Raw genomic sequence first — 21,316 nt, forward strand, 5'->3', positions numbered from 1 at the left:
TATTTTTAGTAGAGACGGGGTTTCACCATGTTGACCAGGATGGTCTCGAGCTCTTGACCTCGTGATCCACCCGCCTCGGCCTCCCAAAGTGCTGGGATTACAGGCTTGAGCCACCGTGCCCGGCCCAAAATATGTTTTTAAAACACACAAGTTTGGCCGGGCATGGTGGCTCACACCTATAAACCCAGCGTTTTGGAAGGCTGAGGCAGAGGGAACACTTGAGGCCAGGGGTCTGAGACCTGCCTGAGCAACACAGTAAAATCCATCTCTAGAAAAAAATTTTTTTAATTAGCTGGGCAATTTAAAAAGCTTAAGCAACTTACAGAAACAAGAAGTTCCACAAAACAAGCAGTTCCCGAAAACAAGAATGGTTAACATCACGCTCATACGAAAAAGAATAATATTCTTCGTAATTCTCACCTGATTTCTTTTTTAAATGTCATGGTTCAAATAAATTAAAAAAAAGTATGGACAGAGAGCTGGACTGGGAAGTGAGACACCGGGATTCCACCCCAGCTGGATGACCCTGAACCTCTCATGCCACCCCTTCCCTGGCTCAGTCTTCCCAACGGCAGCCTGAGGACACTAATTAAATGAGATCTGTTTCTAACTCCATCCCTTTACAGTTCTAGTCCTGTTTTGGGTATCAAATCCAAATCCTGTAAGTGAAAGGTCAAGGATTCAGAAGTGAAAGGAAAGATTGTGGCTCTAACTTTGCCAGAGTAAAAAGTACAGGCCTCTGCCATCAGTGAAGAAAGAAGCCAAATCTGATAAGAGCTTGGAACAGGCTCAGCACCTCCCGGCACACACAGAGCAGCATTGAGCTGCCCCAGGAAAATCACTTCTCTCTGAGTCAGACTCTTCTTCTTTCCAGTCCATTTTGCCCCATCTACAAAATGAAAATGCCACTTTATTTACTAAATCTGGAAAGCAAAGGGGAGCTGAAGAATTTGCAATGAATTTAAACTGCCAGGAGAGGGAGTTTAACACCAAGCTTCCAGAAACAGGCTGCGTGCTAGCTCCAATGTCCAGAAACACAGGTTTCAACCTGGCCCTACTGCACGACCCAAATAAAATTCAGCACCAGGCGGGTGAAGTGACTTACCTGTGCACAGCTGCACTCACAGACTTCAGAACCCCTACCTAATTCTAAAATGCTGTACGTCCACGAAGTTAATAACAGAAGGACAGGGTAGAGACGTTCTGAGAGCAATGGAAGTCTACCTTAAGATAAAGATGTTTCTGAAGCTGATTTTCAAGTCAAACTTAAGAGAGAAATTCAAAGGCTATGTTCTCATATCATATTCCTGGGTTTGGGAGGTTCATTCACAGCTTAATCCTGTCCTGTGAAGTCACGGTTACGTAAGTATGCTGTGTCACTTGCTGTCCCCACCCCCAACACAGGAGACACAGCGTAACCTGAGCTCCTCAGCTTCAGCCACTGAAAACACTTGCACAACACTGAGAGCTTTCCAAATTGACTTGTTTCCCCTAAAGAAAGGGCGACCTATGTGATTGTTTTTCTTCCTTCTATTTCATTCCCATTCATATTTCTGTATATACGGAAGAGACTGAAAAAGATAAATAAGATTGAAGAGTAACTACAAATTTTCTTCAGTTCCTAAGAAAATCAGGTAGGTCAACTATTTCAACGTCACAGAAAAGTACCAAAAAAAAAAAAAAAAAAAAATTTATGGGCCTACTTGGCCCCAATTTAAAAACATCGCATCTCCTGGCTGAATTGAGCTTAAGGTTGTGGGATGGGCATCATTTCCCACATACAGGGTGTTTCTAGAGCCAAGCACCATACTCTACTGCCATACAGAAGGGCTTTGGGGCACATGGGAAATGGCTCTCCAAGAACACAGGAGACACATCAGCAGTCTCTTCTGACTGCTCTTCTCTTGCCCTCTCTTGCTTCTCTGGACTACTCCAGCTATTAGGCAGCCTTCGATTACAGAATGGTGACTCACAGGCATTCCTGTCTTGTGTGCATATGACTAAGTTCCATGAGACTTGATCTATCTTCTCATCCAAAGAACCTACAAAAGTTTGATACACAGGAAGAATTCAAAAAACTTCTCAAGTGAGTCAATAGCAAAACAAGAATCCATAAAATGATGCAAAACGATGTGATTTTCAAACTAAAGCATCAGGTAACGGTATCTTCCCCTCCAAACACTTGAACACAGCAGCATTAGAGGGTTTCCCAATCCTGGATCCTTTTTTTTTTTAAGTGGGCCAATGAGGTTTGGGTATTGTGGTTCACGCCTGTAATCCCAACACTTTGGGAGGCTGAGGTGGGAGGATGCTTTGAGCCCAAGAGTTCAAGACCAGCCTGGGCAATTTGGTGAGACCTCATCTCTAATTATTAATTAACAAATTAATAAAAAGTAAGTCAATGGGCTGGGCACAGTGGCTCACACCTGTAATCCCAGCACATTGAGAGGCCGAGACGAGTGGAACTCCCAAGGTCAGGTGTTTGAGACCAGCCTGGCCAACATGGTGAAACCCCGTCTCCACTAAAAATACAAAAATTAGCCGGGCATGGTAGCAGGTGCCTGTAAATCCCAGCTACTCAGGAGGCTGAGGGAGGAGAATTGCTTGAACCTGGGAGGCAGAGGTTGCAGTGAGCCGAGATCACACCACTGCACTCCAGCCTGGGGAACAAAAGCCAGGCTTCATCTCAAAAAAAAAAAAAAAAAAAAAAAACACTTACAATAAGAGGAACTTTAAAATATCTATCTGACAGGTGATATATACATAATGTATAAGAAAGCACTGCTGGCAGCACAAGGCACTGCCCAGTAAAACTGAGAGCTCAGCACAAAGAGTTTGAAAACACGCCCACACAAAACTGAAAGCAAAATACAGTACAGAGATTGAGCTACAGATGAAAAATTTAATAATCATGTCTCAAAACACAAGCAAGGAACCTGTGGCTGGCAGAATTAAGGCCAATATAGCAGGAGGCATCATTTCTATTTTTTTTTTTTTTTTTTTTGTATGTGAGACAGAGTCTCACTCTGTCTCCCATACTGGAATGCAGTGTCACGATCTTGGCTCACTGCAACCTCCACCTTCTGGGTTCAAGCAGTTCTCCTGCCTAAGCCTCCTGGGGAGCTGGGATTAAAGGCATGCACTACCACAGCCACCTAATTTTTGTATTTTTAGTAGAGACAGGGTTTCACCACATTGGCCAGGCTGGTCTCGAACTTCTGACCTCAGGTGATCCACCCACCTCGGCCTCTCAGTGTTGGGATTACAGGCATGAACCACTGCACCCAGCTGCATATAATTGTTTAATTGGCTCATATTCTAACATGGGAAACTTGTTAGTCTTCTGAATAAGATACGGAACATTCCTTGTGCACATTGACACAGAGTGTCCAATGACATGATGACACTGTGTGACTGATCAGAATGTGTGCCCTAACAATAGTTCTGTGACTCAGAAAGTAAAACCACAGCGGATGAAGACAGGGAGCATCCACTCCAAGGTGGAATATCCGGTAAGCACGTGAGTGGTCCATGCAAGTGGAGGATCAGTGACAGAGACACCTAAGAGCACCGTTAGCTCTGGCCTCCCAAAGCTTGGCTCTCAACACAGGGAAAATGTGTGTGATGGCACCAAATACAGTTTGGGGCCCAGGCCACAGAAGGCCAATGTTTCAGATCAGTGAACTAACAAGCAAAATAAACTGGACAGAATATAAAGCAGGGACCTGGAGACACTTGGTTTCAGCATCAACTAATAGGCTGATTTAAAAGGTAAGAGAAAAGGCCGGGCGTTATGGCTTATGCCTGTAATCCCAGTACTTTGGGAGGTGAGGTGGGTGGATCACTTGAGGCCAGGAGTTCCAGAACTTCCAGCCTGGCCAACATGGTGAAATGCTGTCTCTACTAAAAATATAAAAATTAGCCAGAAGTTGTGGTGCATTCCTGTAATCCCAGGAATTCTGGAGGCTGAGCCAGGCGAGTCGCTTGAACCCGGGAGGTGGAGGTTGCAGTGGGCCAAGATTGCGCCACAGCACTCCAGCCTGGGCGACAGAGCAAGACTCCATTTCAAAAAAAACAAAAAAACACCAACATGGTGCCATGTGTTCACACTTCCATTCAGTTCCACATATCCACATCAAGTTCACTGCTTTGTCTATAGGACTGACTTACACCAATTCCAGAGTCAGGTGTCAGAATAAGAGCATTCAGTCTTCCACAGAAACTAGATAACCAGGTTTAAAAAAAGAAGAGCATTCAGTCATCTTCAAAAACATGAGATTTTCTTTCACATCAGATTACTTAAATGTTTTATTGAATATTAAGTCATTTAGCCTGTCTTTTTTTCCATTCCTGTCATGACTATTTATAAGCACCAGTATTTCTTCACTCATCTCCGTCCCCTGTGTAATCCCATGAGATGTTCTACCACTGCTGTATGGCTCCCGCTGCTGTCATCACCTGGATTCACAAGGGATGCACTCACTCAAGAACTACAGTCAAAAAAGAAAGATTTCAGGAGGCATAACTCTAGGTTTTTTTAGTCTTCTGTCACTTTACTGTGCTAGGACCACTAAAATCTATTTTCACTGATATTTCTCTACGTATATGGGTATTTATGTACACTTCATACATGATATATTATATATAACTTTTTAAACAGGCCAGACTCAGCTTTAAAATTAACACAAAGATTTAAAAAGCAAACAGCAGCTGGGCGCAGCGGCTCACGCCTGCAATTCCAGCACTTTGGGAGGCCGAGGCGAGTGGATCACCTGAGGTGAGGAGTTGGAGACCAGTCTGGCCAGCATGGTGAAACCCCATCTCTACTAAAAATACAAAAATTAGCCAGGTGCGGTGGTGCGTGCCTGTCAGCTACTCAGGAAGCTGAGGCAGGAGAATCGCTTGAGCCAGGGAAGTGGAGGTTGCAGTGAGCAGAGATCATGCTACTGCACTCCAGCCTGGGCAACGGAGCAGGACTCTATCTCAAAAAAAAGAAAGCAAACAGCAGCCGGGTATGGTGTCTCATGCCTGTAATCCTAGCACATTGGGAGGCCAAGGCGGGGAGATCACCTGAGGTTAGGAGTTCAAGACCAGCCTGGCCAATGTAGCAAAACCCTGTCTCTACTAAAAATACAAAATTAGCTGGGCATGGTGGTGGGCACCTGTAATCCCAGCTACTCAGGAGGCTGAGGCAGAAGAATCTATTGAACCTGGGAGGCAGAGGTTGCAGTGGGCCAAGATCACGCCACTGTGCTCCAGCCTGGGCATGGTGGTGCATGCCTGTGGTCCCACAGAGTGAGATCCTGTCTCAAACAAACAAACAAAAAAATAAGTAAATAAATAAATGGATCAATGGGAAAAGCCCATTCAGACACTAAAGGACTGACATAAGTTAGTAAGACTCAAAAAATTAATTGGCTCCTTAATTCAAAGGTGCTACAAGGGAGTTTTCTTTCCAATTTCTAACAGAGATAGCCCTTAAAGAGCAATTTATCATATCAGCCTGCTAACCTTAAGTGTTGATTTGAGAATATCATACAATAAGACACTGACAGTAAGCACAAAGTTTATAGTAGCTTTCCAAAGTCAAGAGTAAACATACCGCTTTGAAAAATTATTCTGTGCTTGAAAATTGTATGTTTTTAAAACTTAAGCTGTGTATGGCACAGTACAGAATACAAGTTATACCTAGACCAGTTTTAAAAAGGAAAGACAAGATTAAAAACCAACCCAGGGAGAAGGCTGGGGCATAGATAATGTTTTGTTTAGAGATGAAACTGTGCTCTGATGCAACTGCCTGCAATAATGAATGCCTCTGCACAGCTCAGTCTGACGATTTATGTTCCTACTACTTAGCATGCAGAAAATAAACAGCCTCCCGATTCTCTTCCATCTGCAAAAAAAAAAAATTTTAAGGGAACATGGAAAGCTCAATAATTTATTTTGCTCATTTACACAAAAATTTCACAAAATTCCTGTGAGTTTGTAACTCGAACACACATCACTAGCTTAGACACAGATCCTAAAAGGGGCTGAAATTATCAAGTCTCTCTAGATTCTCCCAGAAGAACTTAATGGGTCAGCAGCAGTCAATTATACTAACGTGAAAAAGAAGCAATGTGCTTAATATAGCATCATAAAATTTTAGAATCAGAAGAGACTTTAGCAATCTAGTTCAACTTCCTCATTTTACCAACAAGAAAACTGATTCTAAAAAGTGAAATCATTTGTCAAGGTAATACTTACTTAACAGTCCAGGACTAAAATCCCAATATCCAGGCTGCTGACCCTAATGTAAATTGATGAATAAATGTTTCTGAACTGTTATATACAGCAGTGAGATGAAAGAGTCAATCTCAAGACAAGTTAAAATTGACCTCCGAGCCAAGATGGCTCATACTTGTAATCTCAGCACTTTGGGAGGCTGAGGCAGGAAGATCACTTGAGCCCAAGAGTTCAAGACCAGCCTGGGCAACACAGTGAAACCCCATCTCTACAAAAAATTAGCCAGGTGTGGTGTTGTGTGCCTGCAGTCCCAGCTATTTGGGAGGCTGACATAGAAGGATCACCTGAGCCTGGGAGATTGAGGCTGCAGTGAGCTGTGATTGTGCCACTGCACTCCAGCCTGAATGAGTTTTTTTTCATGAGACAGAGTGAGACCACATGCTACAAGGAGGGTTTCTGATGAGACCTTGTCTTAAAAAAAAAAAGGGCCGGGTGCGGTGGCTCAAGCCTGTAATCCCAGCACTTTGGGAGGCCGAGGCGGGTGGATCACGAGGTCAAGAGATTGAGACCGTCCTGGTCAACACGGTGAAACCCCATCTCTACTAAAACTACAAAAAATTAGCTGGGCGTGGTGGCGCGTGCCTGTAGTCCCAGCTACTCAGGAGGCTGAGGCAGGAGAATTGCCTGAATCCAGGAGGCGGAGGTTGCGGTCAGCCGAGATCGCGCCATTGCACTCCAGCCTGGGTAACAAGAGCGAAACTCCGTCTCAAAAAAAAAAAAAAAAAAAATAAATAAGTAAAAAAGATTGATTTCCCTTTCCATTCTTTACAAAGGAAAAAAGTAGGCATATTGTTGCCCACCCCTTAAACAGTCAGACACGGCCCACACTAAAAGCAAAAGCATACCAAAACAGTTTGTTCTGAACAAGAAAAGGGCACAAAGACAACTCAGAAGAATCAAGGACTTTCTAATTTGGTTGGTTTTTCTCTTTATAAAAGCTTTCTTGCTTGTAGTTCCTGCACTTTAGGACGCTGAGGTGGGTGAATCACCTAAAGTCAGAAGTTCGAGACCAGCCTAACCAATCTGATGAAACTCCATCTCTACTAAAAATACAAAAATTAGCCAAGCGTAGTGGCATGTGCCTGTAATCCCAGCTACACAGGAGGCTGAGGCAGGAGAATTGCTTAAACCTGGGAGGTGGTGAATCACTTGTACTCCAGCCTGGGAAATAAGAAACTCTGTCTCAAAAAAAAAAAAAAAAAAAAAAAAGTGCCCTTCAATAATGGCAAGACAGAAAAAAGAAAACAAAACAAAAAAACAAATAAGCCGGGCGCAGTGGCTCAAGCCTGTAATCCCAGCACTGTGGGAGGCCGAGGCGGGTGGATCATGAGGTCAAGAGATCGAGACCATCCTGGTCAACATGGTGAAACCCCGTCTCTACTAAAAATACAAAAAATCAGCTGGGCATGGTGGCGCGTGCCTGTAATCCCAGCTACTCAGGAGGCTGAGGCAAGAGAATTGCCTGAACCCAGGAGGCGGAGGTTGCGATGAGCCGAGATCGCACCATTGCACTCCAGCCTGGGTAACAAGAGCGAAACTCCGTCTCAATCAATCAATCAATCAATAATGGCAAGACACTCTTACTCAAATTCACTTTCTAAAACATGGTATAAAGAAAGGTTTTAATTTCCCATCCCAATAAAAGTGTTTTCTCCCATTCTGATTTAAATAAAAGAATAAAATTGAGGGGTTGAAGCGTATCTTCCTTTAGCAGTAAGAGATAAGGAAGACACCAGGATTACAGGGAAGAACTGTAACATTTACTGAGTTTTACACACCTTAATTCACTTAATCTTCGCAACCACTACATGAAGCAGCTATTAGCTCCAATTTATAGGTGAGAAAACTGAACTCCAAAAAGTTAAGAAATTTGTATTATCTTCCCAAAGTAACAAAACTGAAATTTGGCTATATATAGTTTGGTTTTTGAGACAGAGTCTCGCTCTGTTGCCCAGGCTGGAGTATAGTGGCGTGAGCTCAGCTCACGGAAACCTCTGCCTCCCAGGTTCAAGCGATTCTCCTGCCTCACCCTCCTGCATAGCAAGTGCCTGCCACCATGCCTGGCTAATTTTCATATTTTTATTGAAGATGGGGTTCTGCCCTGTTGGCCAGGCTGGTCTCGAACTCCTGACCTCAAGTCATCCCCCCACCTCAGCCTCCAAAAGTGCTGGGATTACAAGCATGAGCCACCATGCCTAGCCTTATAAGTAATAGTTTGAAGGCAAAAAGAAAAAGATAACATGCTTGTTTCTCCAAAGAAGCTATACAAATGGCCAATAAGCACATGAAAAGATGTTCAATATTACTAGCCACCAGGTAAATACAAATCAAAATCATGATGAAATACCACACTGCACCCTCTCTAGTTTGACTATAATCAAAAACACATAAAAGTGCTGGGGAGGATTTGGACAAGCTGAATCTCATTCATTGCTGGTGGTACAACCGCTTTGGAAAACAGTATTGCAGTGCCTCAAAAGGTAGAGTTCCCATATGACCCAGCAATTCTATAGCATTCTAAGGCATAGACCCGAGATAAAAGCAAGCATATGTCCACACAAAAATTTATACACAAAAAAATAAAAATAAAAAAACAAAACAAAACAAAAATTTATACACAAGAGCCAGCCGAGGTGGCTCACACCTGTAATCCCAATGCTTTGGGAGGCTGAGGTGGGCAGATCACCTGAGGTCAGGAGTTTGAGATCAGTCTGGCCAACATGGCGAAACCTGTCTCTAATAAAAATATAAAAATTAGCCGGGTGTGGTGGCAGGAGCCTATAATCCCACATACTGAGGAGACTGAGGCAGGAGAATCACTTGAACCCAGGAAGTGGAGGTTTCAGTTAGCCAAGATCACACCATTGCACTCCAGCCTGGGCAACAAGAATGAAACTCCATCTCAAAAAGAAAAAAAAAACGTATACATGAATGCTCACAGCGGCAGTGTTCATAAGAGACAAAAAGCGAAAAAAATCCAAAGGTTCATCCAGTGATGAAGAGACTAAATGTGGTATCAGGGTATATCTACACAACAGAATATTATTCAGTCATTAAAAGGAATCAAGGGCAGATGTATGCCACAACATGGAGGAACCTTGAAAATGCTGTATTAAGTGAAGGAAGCCATTCATAGTGTATGAGACCCTTTAAATGAAATGTCCAGAATAAACAAATCTGTAGAGATGACAGTAGATTTGCCATGTTGCTCAGGCTAGCATCAAACTCTTGGCCTCCTGCCTAGGGCTGGGAAAGTTGGGATAAACAAGGAGTGACTGCTAATGGATACATGATTTCTCTTGGGGATGATGAAAATATACTAAAACTTACCTTTCCAACTAGGAGAAAAGAAAAAAAATGAAAATATAGAAAAACTGATAATGGCGATGGTTGCACAACTGTGAGTATATTAAAAACCACTGAATTGTATACTTTAAGTTGGTAAACTGTATGGCATATAAATTATACCTCAATAAAGCTGTTACTTTAAAAAAATAACTAATATATTTAGCAATTTTTCTCCTACTTACTATCTACAACCAGTTATTTTTTCTTTTTCTTTTTTTTTTTTGAGATGGAGTTTCACTCTTGTTGCCTAGGCTGGAGTGCAAGGCACGATCTCGGTTTACTGCAACCTCCGCCTCCCAGGCTCAAGCAGTTCTCCTGCTTCAGCCTCCTGAGTAGCTGGGATTACAGGTGTGCACCACCACACCCTGCTATTTTTTGTATTTTTAGTAGAGACAGGGTTTCACCATGCTGACCAGGCTGGTCTGAAACTCGTGACCTCATGTGATCTGCCCATCTCAGCCTCCCAAAGTGCTGGGTTTATAAGCATGAGCCACCGTGCCCGGTCTCTTTTTTTTTTTAAGAGACAGGGTCTCACTGTCACCCAAGCTATAGTGCAAAAGGTACAATCATGGTTTTCTGCAGCCTCAAGCTCCTGGGCTCAAGTAATCCTCCCACCACAGCCTCCTGAGTGGCTGAGACACACAACATCATGCCCGGATAACTTCTGTTTTTGTAGAGATGGGGTTTTGCCATGTTGCCCTGAGTTCTAACTCCTGAGCTCAGAGAATCCACCCACTTCAGCCTGCCAAAGTGCTGGGATTACAAGGATGAGCTACTGCACCTGTCCATAAAAAAATTTTTAATAAGACAACTGAGGCCAGTTGCTGTGCCTCACCCCTTTAATCCCAGCACTTTGGCAGGCTGAGGTAGGCAGATCTAATGAGCTCAGGAGTTCGAAACCAGCCTGGCCAACATTGCGAAACTCTTTCTCTACTAAAAATACAAAAATTAGTCAGTCATGGTGGCATGTGCCTGTAATCCCAGCTACTCGAGAGGCTGAGGCAGGAGAATCATTTGAACCCAGGAGGCAGAGGTTGCAGTGAGCCGCGATCAAACCACTGCACTCCAGCCTGGGAGACAGAGTAAAACTCCATCTCAAAAAAAAAAAAAAAAAAAAACAACCACTGAAAGGACATACTCTAAAATATTGAAAGGATTCCTCTGGGCAGTAATATCATTAATAATATTCTTTTTCTGTGTTTTTGTATATATGCAAATGTTATAATTTATGCAATGAACCCACATATTTTAAGAGAACATTATGTTACTAAAATGTAATGACCATTTTAAAACTAATATATAAGGAAAAAAATAAACCTAACACCCTCAAAAAAACTTCACTGGAAAACATTTTTTTCTAAAATCTAAACCTGATTCTAATACTAGATTCTCCAGATGACAACCTAGGCATGCTACATACACCTTTCAACACAAACTAGTAATATGGTTTCATGTAATAAAAATACACATTTTTCAGAAGCCCAGGCATTAAGTTTTCTTTCACTTATGCTATAGGAAAATCACCCTGCTTATAAAGTTTATTTATTCTACAGTGTTGAAAGGAAAAGTCTAAATAGCTTTCTTCCTACTTTAAAGATTAGAACATAATGTCTCTAATAAGAAGTCATGGCCTGGGGCCGTGGGTCATGCCTATAATCCTAGCACTTTGGGAGGCCGAGGCAAGCAGATCACAAGGTCAGGAATTCAAGACCAGCCTCGTCAACATGGTGAAACCCCGTCTCTACTAAAAATACATTAAAAAAAAAAAAATTAGCTGGACAGGGTGGCGCATGTCTGTAATCCCAGCTATTCGGGAGGCTGAGGCAGAAGAATTGCTTGAACCCGGGAGGCAGAGGTTGCAGTGAGCTGGGATCATGCCACTGTACTCCAGCCTGGGCAACAGAGCAAGACTCAAAAGAAAAAAAAAAAAAGTCATTATATGGGGTAAATCAGCCAGAAGTGGTAGCAAGAGAGCAAAAGCCTTGATTAAAAGATTTTCAGGAAAACATCCCTAGTGACTCTTATCTTTCCTAAGAAGGGGGGAAATAAACCAAATATTTCACTGCAATACTTGAGTAAAAAAAGAGATTTTTAGAATCAGGGGGAAAAAAAGACTCATTATAGTGCCTTCCCTTTATACATCAAACCCAAATTTTGGATGATTTGCACATCCTGAACATCTGGATCGTCTGGCCCTTGACTTCAGAGAAGATATTATAAATCAAGGACTCGGCAATTTTAAGTGTTAAAAAGGGTCAGAGTTAAACTGGGATCTATCCAAGCCATACTTAGATATAAGTAAGCAAAGGAGCGAACAAACACCAATCTACTTAATTCAAGTCGGAAGTATTTTAGAGCTTGTGCTTATAGAAAACATTAGGGCAGCAAAATGTCTGCCTGTAGTCTCATTAGCATTCCTGCAAAGAGGTAGATGAGAATACATTTCCCCAAGGTAAGAGATACCAAGGAGGGTTCCCAGTAGGGACTCTGTAATGTGCCTACTTCCTCTTTTCAAAGATTTTGAAAAGCATACTTTTAAGATTTTGTTGCTGAACCACAATAAATAGACAATTATAAAGCAGACCCACCCATTGAGTTAGCGCTAGTGGAATCTGTCCTTCTGGAAGTACCAGATGGAGATTTAAAAAAAAAAAAAAAAAAAGCTCTTTACTAATTGTGGCCAAGATTCCTTGGTACTTGGTGCCAGGGCCAAAATATTACCCCAGATGTCCTAGCCAAACTCAAGGTTGGCTAATTAATTATAGTCTGCCAACCTACAAACAACGAAAAAAAAAGGCCTCCCTCTGTTCCGTTCATTGAAGCCTGAAGAGGTCACTCTTTCTGGAAATTATTTATTTTTTATTTTTTATTTTTTTTTAAAGATGGGGTCTCACCATGATGGCCAGGCTGGTCTTGAACTCCTGACCTCAGGTGATCCACCCACCTCGGCCTCCCAAAGTGCTAGGATTACAGGCATGAGCCACCAAGCACGGCTATTTTTATTTTTTAATTTTGATTGAATTGTACACTTTAATATGTGTACTTTGTTTTTTGTTCTTTTTTGAGGCAGGATCTCACTCTGTTGCCCAGCTTGAAGTGCAGTGGTGTGAACACAGTTCACCGCAGCCTCCTGGGTTCAAGAGATCCTCCTGCCTCAGCCTCCCAAGTAGGCGGGACTACAGTCATGTACCATCACACCCAGCTAATTTTTTTAAGTTTTTGTAGAGAAAGTTTTTGTAGGGGGTCTCACTGTGTTGCCAAGGCTGGTCTCCGGACTCCAGTGATCCTCCTGCCTTAGCCTCCCACAGTGCTGGGATATCGACATGAGCCACTGTGCCTGGCCAAAATTCCTGTATAGTACCATCGGTCATTATGGTTTCCCTTAAGAGTGCATTGTAACTCAAATGCCAACTTAAAGTATACAGATTATTTGAATTCCGTCTTTATGGGAAACACACCACGTATATTAAAAGTACTCAAAAATTGTCTGGGCATTGTGACACATGCCTATAATGCCAGCTACTCAGGAGGCTGTTTGAACTCAGGAGGCTGTTTGAACCCAGGAGGCAGAGGATATAGTGAGTGAAGATCACACCACTGCACGCCAGCCTAGGTGACAGAGCGAGATTCAGTCTCAAAAAAATAATAATAAATAATTTAAAAATATATATATAAGAGGCTGTTAATAGTTTAAAGCTTCCCTAAACAGCTATCTAAAAATTCATATCTAGGCAAATACGAACACCTGACACTGCTTTCCAATTAAGATTGAAAAGACTTATCTAAAGTTTTCTATTAAACATAAATTTTGGCTAGGCACAGTGGCTCATGCCTGTAATTCCAGCACTTTGCGAGGCTGAGGCAGGCAGATCACCTGAGGTCAGGAGTTCGAAACCAGCCTGGACAACATGGTGAAACCCCATTTCTACCAAAAATACAAAAATCATCTGGGCATGGTGGCGAGTGCCTGTAATCCCAGCTACTCAGAAGGCTGAGGCAGGAGAATTGCTTGAACCCGGGAGGCAGAGGTGGTAATGAGCCAGGATCAAGCTACTCCACTCCAGCTTGGGTGACAGAGGGAGACCCGTCTCAAAAAATAATAATAATAACAAAAAAAAAAAACACATAGATTTTGAACTATAAAACTTTTAAGTCTAAAAAGGATGGCTTTGCTATAAGGTGTGCAATTCCAGGAAAAAGCAGTTATATATGCAAATATCAATTTACAAGGCCTCCCAAAGGTAAGCAAAGATCCTGAATAGATGCACACAAATAGGAAAGCATACGTTCAATAGCACATCTGAACATCAAGTACTGGGCTGGCCTTTGTGTCATTGCCAAAGCATTCGGTGCATTACTTAAAATAACCTAAACTGGGCCGGGCACAGTGGCTCACGCCTGTAATCCCAGCACTTTGGGAGGCTGAGGCAGGCAGATCACCTGAGGTTGGGAGTTTGAAATCAGCCTGACCAACATGGAGAAACCCCATCTCTACTAAAAATACAAAATTAGCCAGGTGTGGTGGCATATGCCTGTAATCCCAGCTACTCGGGAGGCTGAGGCAGGAGAATCGCTTGAACCCAGGAGTTGGAGGTTGTGGTGAGCTGAGATCGTACCATTGCACTCCAGCCTGGGCATCAAGAGGGAAACTCCATCTCAAAAAATAACTACAACAATAACATGGTGCCTGGGTGTGGTGGATCACACCTGTAATCCCAACACTCTGGGAGGTCAAGGTGGGAGGATCACTTGAGACCAAGAGTTCCAAAAAAGTTTTGCTGAGCATGGTGGTGCCCACCTGTGGTCCTAGCTACTCAGGAGGCTGAGGCAGGAGGCTGGTTTGAGCCCAGGAGTCTGAAGCTACAGTGAGTTATGATTGTACCACTGCACACCAGCCTGGTGACAGAGTAAGACCCTGTCTCTAAAAAATAAAAGCAATAAAAGGCTGGGCGCAGTGGCTCATGCCTGCAATCCAGGCACTTTGGGAGGTGAGGTGGGCAGATCACCAGAGGTCAGATGTTTGAGACCATCCTGGCCAACATGGTGAAACCCCGTCTCTACTAAAAATACAAAAATTAGCTGGGCATGGTGGCATGCGCCTGTAATTCCAGCTACTCAGGAGGCTGAGGCAGGAGAATCACCTGAAGCTGGGAGGCGGAGGTTGCAGTAAGCCAGGATCAAGCCACTGCACTCCAGCCTGGGTGACAGAGTAAGACTCTGTCTCAATTCAATAGAAAACATAAACAAAAGTTAAAAATGCTGGGGCGGTGGCTCACACCTGTAATCCCAGCACTTTGGGAGGCTGAGGCAAGCGGATCATGAGGTCAAGAGATCAAGACCATCCTGGCCAACATGATGAAACCCCATCTCTACTAAAAATACAAAAATTAGCTGGTCATGGTGGTGCATGCCTGTAATCCCAGCTACTTAGGAGGCAGAGGCAGGAGAATAACTTTTTTTGTTTTTTTAATTGAAAATAACATTGCACTTTTTAGGTACAAGGAGAATCACTTGAAACAGGGAGTCAGAAGTTGCAGTGAGCTGAGATCATGCCACTGCACTCCAACCTGGGGACAAAGCGAGACTCCATCTCAAAAAAAAAAAAAAAAAAGACATAAAATTATTCCATATTTTTTCATATTTCAACAAATACATATTTTAAGGACTCCAGTCTAGAAAGTCTTAAATGTCCTGCCTCCTCCTTCCTTCTTCCTAGGATGTTTTTCTCTCTGGGCTCTACATTCCCTCACTTCCTTTAAGTCTCTACTCAAAAGTCACATCCTCAGCTAGGTCTCTTCTTGCTGCCCTATGTAACATTTCTATTATTCTAACTCTTAGCCACAGTACTTCATACTTTCGCTTCTGATTTTTTTTTTTTTTTTTTTTTTTTTGAGACAGTGTCTTACTCTGTCACCCAGGCTGGAGTGCAGTGGCACGATCTCGGCCCACTGCAACCTCTGCCTCCAGGGTTCAAGGCATTCTCCTGCCTCAGCCTCCTGAGTAGCCTTCTCCGATTTTTTTTTTCATTGCCATGTATCACCTAACCTAACATAAATTTAATTTCTGCTTCTTGTCTGCCCTCACTACTTGAAGGGAAGTTCCAAGAGAATAGGGATTTGTCTTTTATTCACTGTTGTATCACCAGCATCTAGAATGGTACCTGGCACACAGTACATGCTCAATAAATATTTGTTGAGTGAATACCAAATGAGACATAGTTACAGACCACAGATAGTACATCATAGCCCTACAAGCTGCCTTTAGAGAAGCTGTCACACTTCAAAAATACTGCAACAGAGAACTACAGACTTGTCATAATAAACAACACTGTCTACTCTTCAAATAAAAGAAAAACATGCTTGACCTTCCACCTCATTTGTACAAGGAAGAGGAAAGAAGTTGATTATTTGGACAGGGGGGCTGGACATGGTGGCTCATGCCAGTAATCCCAGCACTTTGGGAGGCCAAGTTAGGAGGACTGTTTGAGCCTAGGAGTTTGAGACAAGCCAGAGAAACATAGACCTCATCTCTACAGGAAAAAAAAATTTGTTTAGCCAGGCATAGTGGCTCACGCCTATAATCCCAGCACTTGGGGAGGCCAAGACAGATTGATCATCTGAGGTTGGGAGTTCGAGATCAGCCTAACTAACATGGTGAAACCTCATCTCTACTAAAAATACAAAAATTAGCTGGGCGTAGTGGCAGGCACCTGTAATCCCAACTACTCGGGAAGCTGAGGTAGGAAAATCACTTGAACCTGGGAGGCAGAGGTTGCAGTGAGCCAAGATTACGCCATTGCACTCCAGCCTGGGCAACAGAGACTCCACAAAAAAAATATATATATATACACATACATATGTATATATACACGTATATATGTATATATATACATACATATATATATATATACACACACACACACACACATACACATACATATATATATATATATATATATACTCCAGCCTGGGCAACAGAGACTCCTTCTCAAAAATATATATATACATGTATATGTATATATATATACACATGTATACATACATATATATACATACATATATGTGTATATACGTACACACGTATATATACACATATGTATATATACGGGTATATGTGTATATGTATATACACACATATATACACATGTATATATATATAAAATATATACACACTTATATACATATATTTATATATATTTTAAATTAGCCAGTCATGATAGCACACACCTGTAGTCCTAGCTACTCAGGAGGCTGAAGCGGGAGGACTGCTTGAGCCCAGGAGTTCGAGGCTGAAGTGAACTGATTGTGCCACTGCAATCCAACCTGGGTGACAAAGTGAGACCCTGTCTCTTAAAAAAAAAGTACTGTAAAGGAGAACTACAGGCTTGCCATGACTAATAAACACTGTCTGTGCCTACTCTTCATATCAGAGAAAAACACATTTGACCTCTCACTTAGAGAAAGAAGTTGATTATTTGGATAGTGGAAAGTCACACAAAGTCAAAGTCTCAATTTAGTTAACGCTATACAAACAAAATTCTCTTGTAATGTTAACAAATATTAAACCCTCTTCCTGTGACTTTACTACACTACCTTCTGTTTTTTCCTTTGGCTTTGACTTCTATAAAGTCAATCTTAAAATTTATGAACCTTAAATTTTCAATTAACTAAGAAATGGCCGGGCGCAGTGGCTCAAACCTATAATCCCAACACTTTGGGAGGCCAAGGCAGGTGGATCACTTGAGGTCAAGAGTTTGAGACCAGCCTGGCCAACATGGCAAAACCCCAGCTCTACTAAAAATACAAACATTAGCCAGGCGTGGTGGCAGGTGCCTGTTGTCCCAGCTACTTAGGATGCTGAGGTGGGAAAATCACTTGAACCCAGGAGGCAGAGGTTGTCATTAGCCAAAATTGCACCACTGCACCCCTGGGCAACAGAGTGAGACTCTGTCTCAAAAAAATAAAAAAAAATGAAAAATTGTTTTTAAATGGAAGAAAAAAAGAAAAAGAAAAATCTTAATTAAAAAAATATATAAGAAACATTTACAAAGTACACGAAACTCCGCAGAATTCTGCAAGAGTCCATAACGTGAAGACCCTGGCCTTGATATATGTATTCAAGGAAGACCACAAATCTACGTGTAAGTAGTAATGAAGAACACCAGGTGACCAGTATGTGACATAAGACAATCAATTCATCTCTTATACCCAGCAGACAGCACTTAAAAAGCAAGAGTCAAACATGACTGAGTTAGTTCACACCTGTTATGAGTCACATGGGATGTGACAGAGTGAATGTTAGCCACTAGGTAAAAAAAAAAAAAAAATTTAAGGGCACCAGGCCGGTGCAGTGGCTCACACCTATAATCCCAGCAGTTTGGGAGGCTGAGGCAGGTGAATCACCTGAGGTCAGGAGTTGGAGACTAGCCTGGTCAACATAATGAAACCCTGTCTCTAATACAAAAGTGCAAACAATTAGCGGTACATGGTGGCAGCCACCTGTAATCCCAGCTACTTGGGAGGCTGAGGCAGGATGATAGCTTGAACCCAGGAGGCAGAGGTTACAGTGACCCAAGATTGCACCACTGCACTCCAGCCTGGGCAACAAGAGTGAAACTATGTCCAAAAAAAAAGGATAAGGATGTCAGATTCTAAACTCCTCAATAGGACAGAAACCAGATTAGTTTATGTCATGCTCAAGTGCAAGCTGGAGTTCAAGCAATGATTTAAAAAGTAGGGAAGGGGAAAACCTTGATCTTCAGGCAAAATACCTACCCAGGGTCCCATGCAGTTTCAGTTTTAACTCTTTGAACTAGATCTAGTGGGAAGATGTACTTAACTGCTTTCTCTGAACCTTAAAAATTGGGCACAAGCAATCACCAATTTCAACTTCGCTTTCATAAAGACCAGCTTGGTGACAGGTGCGGTGGTTCACACCTGTAATCCCAGCACTTTGGGAAGCCAAGGCGGGTGGATCACTTGAGCCCAGGAGTTCGAGACCAGCCTGGGCAACACAGTGAAACCCCGTCTCTACTACAAATACAAAAATTCGCCGGGCATGTTGGCAGGCACCTGTAATCCCAGTTACTCAGGAGGCTGAGGCATGAGAATAGCTTGAACTCAGGAAGCAGAGGTTGCAGTGAGCTGATATCTCACTGCACTCCATCCTCAGCGACAGAGTGAGGCACCCTCTTATAAATAAACAAGCCAGACTTGCTTTTTGCCACAGATTCCCTAATGGAATAACTAAGCACCTTAAGTCAGAAAACCTGAGCTCACATGCTGGTGAAAGGTATTCTGACTTCAGGTACTTAGTTATTCGATTAGTATAGGGTCATCAGCTGTATGACTCTTGTCAAGTTACTTGACCTTTCTTTCTATGACCTCCTGTCAAATGCACATAATTACAGCACCCTCACTGGGTAGAGTTGATTAAATGAAATAAAGCAAATAAAAGCCTTGCCCAGAGCCTGGCCACGAGATGCCTTCAATACATGTTCATTGTTATAATTTACAGAGAAAAGAAGGCCCCAAGGCTGAGAAGTGACATGCCTGGGGATTCCTGCCAAAGGTTACCATTAAATCTGAAAGTCAAACAAACACATTCCTGACTCTGAGACACTCCTGATTCGTGGATACCATAGGTAACAGTAGTGATAAAAATCAAATAATAAGAACAGCCAGAATCATAACCCTAATGACAGCGGCGGCGACAACACTTAATACTTACAGAGCTGCTAGGGGCCACTGTCCTCAGAGAGGAAGAAGGCCAGGCTGCTGAATCACACACACACAATTACAGAATCTTCTCCGCCCTCTTTTTAAAAAAACAGTTCACTGGCGCCCAAGTTTTGCTAAAAACAGGTATCTAAACCGATGACGGACAACGTGTAATTTCTCCATACCAAAGAGGTGGGGCTGTGCAGCGAGGAGGGGGTGGCGCTCGGCTCCTGCCAGATGGAAAAGCCACATGAAGTGGAGAAACAGCCGGATTCAGGACTCACCCCTGAATCAAAATCCGATCTTTGAAAGCCAGGACCTTCCAATTCGGGCAATCGCTAGGCTCTGCTTGTAAAATCGCCTCAGAACAAGTGTCATCCGCCTTCAACGCCAATCCCCTGCCGCGGTAGAAGGTTCGGGTTACCGGGCAGCGGTGTGATTTCGGAAACCCGAGAGCGATCTGGCCACCTCCAGCCTCCCCGGGTCTCCGAGAATCACAGCCCCACTCGGGAGGGAAACAAAAGCCGGGGCAGCAGGGGAAGCCGGGCGGGGGTGCCCTCCATGCCGGCTCGCGGGCGCCGAGCGCCCAGGGCCTGAGGAATGCGCTCAGGTGACAGGCGCGGCGCCCAGGGCAACAGGTCCCGCCCGGCCTCGGCCTCCCGGAGGTCCTGCCGACCCCACACCCGCCCCGCGGCCCAGGGGAGGGAGCAGGACACGAGGGAGGGAGCGGCGCCTGGGGCGGCGCAGGGGCAAGGAGTCCAAGCTCCATCTTGAGGCGGGCGGAGGAAGGGAAGGCCCGGCTCGGCGCTGACAGGGCCGCCACTCTTCCAGCTCCAGAGGGACCCCGGCCTCCGGCGCCGGCCACCCGAGACTCCCGCGCTCCCCTCCCGGATGGCCCCAGCGCCCGAGGCTCAGCCCTGCTCCCGTACGCCGGGCCTCGACCCCCGACCCGACCCCGGGCGGGCCCCGCGCGCGGGCCAGGAGGCGGGCAGGGGAGGAGGGGGCCGGGAAGGGGAGAGGGCTCGTGCCGCGCTCCTCTCACCGCCTCTGACGCCGCCGGTCGCCGCCACCTGCCCCACTGCAGCAGCAGCAGCCGCCGCGGCCGCCGCCTCCCGCCTGCCGGCTCGTCGGCTCGGGGCGGGGGAGAGCGTGACGCGCCGCCGCCGCCGCGGGGCCGGGCGGGCGCGCGCCGCCCGGAGAAGACGCCGCGCGACTCCTCCCCGCGATCCGCCGCCGCGCCCGCCCGGCGGGCCCGGCCCCCAGAGCCCGCACCGGCCCTGCCGCCCGCGCCCCGCACCGCACCGCCCCCCCGCCTCTTTGTCTGCGCCCACCGCGGCCGGTGGCGGCGACCCCGGCCCCGGCGCGCCAGCCGCTCCGCCCTCGGACCCTCCCAAGCCCCGGCACTGGAAGCAAGGTGCGAGGGAAAACCCAGAGGCCTGCTTGGAGGGGCTTCTCGTCATTTCTCTTGCTAAGTGTTCCCGTAATTTGCAAGTCACACCCAAGAGCCCCATTCAGCCTCGACCTCAGCCTGCTCTTTGGGGCTGATTCATTTTGTTTGCCCTCCCCTTCCCGCCAGACCAGGGTGAGAAATCCTTTGAACCGGCTGCGAGGAGCTTCCGACAGCAGGTTAAGGTTGGGATTGGGAAGGATCATCTCTGCCCTCGCCTCCCTCCAGGGAAAGACCCTGGATGAGGCATCCCTGGAAAAAATGCTGAAAGGAGCTCCCTACAGCAGGTTAAGCTCGGGAAGAACCATCTCTGCTCCCCACTTCCCTTCGGGAAAGACCGCGGGTTAAAAATCCTTTGAAACAAGCCCAGGGTTTGCCCCGTTCGTTTGAGAAAAGCCTCTTTTATTCGCCCTGGCTGCTTGGACGGAAGCCCTGGTTAGTGTCCCATCCTCCCTCCCTCCTGGGATCGCCTTTAAAAGCTTTTGAAAGGGGCAGGAGAGAAGGCTGCAACAGCCTG

At 44.7% G+C, this 21,316-nt stretch overlaps 1 protein-coding gene across 21 annotated transcripts in view; it reads right to left on the reverse strand.

The window, feature by feature from the left end:
• Window positions 1-20,542, reverse strand: part of CLIP1 (CAP-Gly domain containing linker protein 1) — a 142,685-nt gene extending 122,143 nt beyond the window's left edge. For 14 of the 21 annotated variants that reach the window (XR_004258148.1, XM_032242679.1, XM_032242669.1 and 11 more), the window contains exons 1-2: window positions 20,395-20,528; window positions 19,538-19,750 (exon numbers count right to left, since the gene is read on the reverse strand). The gene's annotated coding sequence lies outside the window, so the exon portion shown is untranslated. Of the gene's footprint in view, window positions 1-1,105; window positions 1,596-19,362; window positions 19,508-19,537; window positions 19,751-20,394 lie in introns of those variants that run through there. The other 7 variants (XM_032242605.1, XM_032242661.1, XM_032242640.1 and 4 more) reach the window with 5 other exon arrangements.
• Window positions 20,543-21,316: the final 774 nt, after the last annotated feature.

Source organism: Sapajus apella, unplaced genomic scaffold (genome assembly GCF_009761245.1).
Source record: "Sapajus apella isolate SASKATOON/1434 unplaced genomic scaffold, GSC_monkey_1.0 scaffold2, whole genome shotgun sequence".
Taxonomy (NCBI): domain Eukaryota; kingdom Metazoa; phylum Chordata; class Mammalia; order Primates; family Cebidae; genus Sapajus; species Sapajus apella.